The following is a 3,931-nucleotide window of genomic DNA, read 5'->3' as shown; positions in this document are numbered from 1 at the left end:
GTCTGCTCGCCTGCCGTGCAGCAAAGTCAATTTACTGACACCAGGCTATGGTGAAGGAAAATACAGTGTTTATTGCAAGCACCAAGCAAGGAGTAAGGGCAGCTCATGCTCAAAAGACCTGAACTCCCTGATGGTTTTCAGGGAAGTGTTTTTAAAGGCAATATTTGGGGGTGAGGGTGGCAGGATGTGTGACTTTCTTCTGAGTGGTCGGTGGTGAGGGCACATGGTGGTGTTCTGGGAATCTCAATCATCAACCTCCTGGTTCCAACCAGTCTGGAGTCTATGTGCTTCTGCTCAGTTGTCACCATCTTCCACTTGGGGGGGAGGAGGGGACAGGGAATCTTGGATCCTGAAGAATAACTCATAGCTATCTGTCAGATGGTTATGCATGTCTCTTGAGGAGGAACTGGGACTCTATTTTAGCACTGAACTGTTGCCATTACTTTTTTTTTTTAAATAAATTTATTTATTTTATTTGTTTATTTTTGGCTGCGTTGGGTTTTCGTTGCTATGCACGGGCTTTCTCTAGTCGTGGAGAGTGGGGACTACTATTTGTTGCCGTGCACGGGCTTCTCATTGCAGTGGCTTCTCTTGTTGCGGAGCACAGGCTCTAGGCATGGGGGCTTCAGTAGGTGGCTCACGGGCTGTAGAGTGCAGGCTCAGTAGTTGTGGCTCACGGGCTCAGTAGTTGTGGCACATGGGCTCAGTTGCTCCACTGCATGTGGGATCTTCCCAGACCAGGGCTCGAACCCGTGTCCCCTGCATTGGCAGGTGGATTCTTAACCACTGTGCCCCCAGGGAAGCCCTGTCATTACTTTTTGAGTTTAACTGCTTCTCCTTTCTCTCTGCACTGTCTCCCTTCCCTACTTAGTAACTGCCTGAGCCTGCTCTTTGGAACTCAGAGAAGGACTAGGAAACTAAAGCCTTTTCTACAAACAAGAAACTGGGGGGCACAGAGGGCCTTTTGTACCCAAGAAGGCCCTACAGGGTCCTGCTCAGCTTCAATCCCCCCTTTTCTTTGATTCTCCTCAATCTTAAGGGGAACAGGTATGGGACAAGAAAGGGAATAAAGTTTTGGATAGAAAGGTTAATCATAAACTCGGCAGAGGAACTCAGTTTCGGGAGGAGGCAGTTTTGCTGTATCACTCTCTTCTCTGCCTAAATTATCTTCTATTTGTTTCTCTGTGTCTTCACATGACTGTAGAATGACATCAGTCATTGGATTAGGGCCCACCTGATCCAATATGACTTTATCTTAATTATTACACCTGTAAAGACCCTGTTTCCAAATAAAGTCACATTCTGAGTGGGGGTCACATTTCCAGGTGGGAGGAGACCATTCAACCCAATACAGGCAATAAACCAGAAGAAAATCGGGTACAAATACCAGAAACAACAGGATGCATATGCTTGGCAGGTAAAATCCCAAACCAACAGATATCCATAATACCACATGAATTACCAATCATCAAATCATCAAAATAGAGGAGATCTTAAGCAAATCTGTTTTCCCACTGCCTAGAAACCACTGTGCCTAGTTAACCGCACAGGGGAAATTCCACAGGGAACCCAGTTCTACAGCAACCAGGAATCTCTTTTTAATGGGAATCCTTCTTAGAAGCAGAGCTAAATTTGTAACAAGCCTAAAGACTGGAATTCTCTTCAGGCAAATTCACAACCTCCCCAACTGTTCTGACTTCACACGTGTCTAAGATGTTGAGAGCCTTACCCTCCAGGGAGTTCAACTTCCGGGCCATAGAGCCCAGCTGCGTCTAAAAATGTAAAGTTCCTTTGTGAAGGCAAAAAGTCAACAGTTTCTGAATCTCCAGCCTCAGGAGGCATACGCTCCAACATGCCTAAACTGGACCCAACTCCTCAAAATTACCATCACCAAGATTCTAACCCAGTCATGGATTTTACTTCTTTTCCTCCCTGAAGAAGGAAATTCAACTTTCAATTTCTTAGGGGAAAAAAGATCTGGGAGAATTTCACTTAAACTCTTAACAGTAGTTGTCCATCTCTGGATGGTAGGATAAAGGAGGGTTTCACTGCAGTATAAAGTATTTTTAAATAAAAAATAATAATAAAGGTACTTCTAAATTAAAAATATCTCCTAGTGGTTCTGTTAAACCCACTACAGCATGTTGGCAAGCTAACAACCATTGATTTAGGCTGTCCAGTGAATAAGAAAATTTCTCCTTCAACAACAACCAAAACAAAAAAATCTAAGTGAAAAGAAAAGCAGTGGAAACAGAAAACAATTCCAGCCAAGTGATATTTTCCATTCTCATTTCCTCAAAGAAGCAAATATTTCCCATTTGGTGCAGTGATACTCCCTGGGCACCTGAGACCCTGCACAGGGGTCCCAAGTCCCAGGTCTGACTCACAATGTTGCTACTTCCCAGCTGTGGGACTCTAAGCAAGTCACTTTACCCATCCAAGGCTCCATCTCCTCATTTTCTAAAAATATGTCTACTGTTCAACTATATTTATATAGTTGTCATACACTCAAATGGGTCCACCTATGGGCAAGAGCTCTGAAGACTCTATAAACATTACAGGGGATTATTATTAAAATTCCTAATTATTTAAGCATGTGTGGCATCCTGCCAGAACCCATTAAAGCACATACACAAATAAAAGGAAATCCTTTTCCTCAAGATGATGGCCTTCTTTGCTTGTTTATTTTAACTTCAGGTGTGCTGAAATCATCTCACTTCTCAGCCCATAGAGTATGATCACCTTGACCCTTGAAAGCTTCCACTCTTAGTATTTATTTATTCCCTTTCAGCTCCATTTCCCACTCCCCTTCGCTTCCTCCCTGCCTACAGGCAACTATTTCATCCTGTTTAACTTATAGGCTTTCGTACATATTCCTTAAAAGCTGTATATATTTGCCCACGTATATTTTTCATTTACATAAATGGCATTGTTTAATGTTTCATTTTGCTTTCTAGAGTTCTCATTATGTTCTTAAGGTCCAGCTCTGTTGCTATTGTATATGGGATCTGTTTCCACTATTTGCGACGCTGAACTTCACGTGCACCCATGGCACTTTGCCAGCCTGGTCTTCTAACTTGATGGACAACCCCCTACCACTACAAATAACACTGCAGTGAACATCTTTGTTCAGACCTCCAGCTACAGCTACAAGCTGGCTTCCAAGGTATGCACGTACTCAGCTTGCTTGTTCTCCAGCCTAACTTCCTCCCAGCAGTGGGGAAGGCACCTGTATTTCCCATCCCCACCACACTTGGCATTATCCAGCTTTCTAATAGATATAAAGATGTAGTCTAATACACATAAAGGGATATCTTATTGTTTAATTTTCATCTAACTTGTTTCTACTGATAGGAAACACCTCTTTGTGTGTTTATTACTTGGGGTGGGGGAATTCTTCTGACAGTTATGTGTTCATATCCTCTTCCCATCTTGTTAGGAGTTGCTATTTTCTTCTTGTTGATTTGAGGATTTCTTGCATCGCCTAGACATATCCTCTCCCATTCTGTCATCTGTTAACTTTGTCCATGGTGACTTGACCAGAGATCCTGCATTTGGATGTAATCAGATTCATCTCTTTTCTGCCTTGTGATTTGCACTTTCCACTAGATCTTCCTCACTTCCCACACCTGGTCCCCACACTCCAGCTGGCCCTACACCATGGTAAGTATTCCATCCTGGCAAGTAAAACTCAGCTTGTGGTTTCAACTCTCCTGCTGGCTCAAAGATAAAACCCAAGCACCTTGCTCTGTTATACAGGACCCTTTCCAACCTAATCCTAAACATTCCTACATCTTTTCTGCTATGTTAGCCCCCATTTCCATCCCAGCCCCCTCCTACTAGACTGCCTTGCATATACTGTCCACACATCAATAGACCCACATCCCCCTTCTTAGCAGGCAAATGCAAAGACGCTTTCAACTGTTGCTTT

Source organism: Delphinus delphis, chromosome 2 (assembly GCF_949987515.2).
Source record: "Delphinus delphis chromosome 2, mDelDel1.2, whole genome shotgun sequence".
In the NCBI taxonomy this organism is placed as follows: Eukaryota; Metazoa; Chordata; class Mammalia; order Artiodactyla; family Delphinidae; genus Delphinus; species Delphinus delphis.
Note: the sequence above shows the minus strand (reverse complement) of the source record.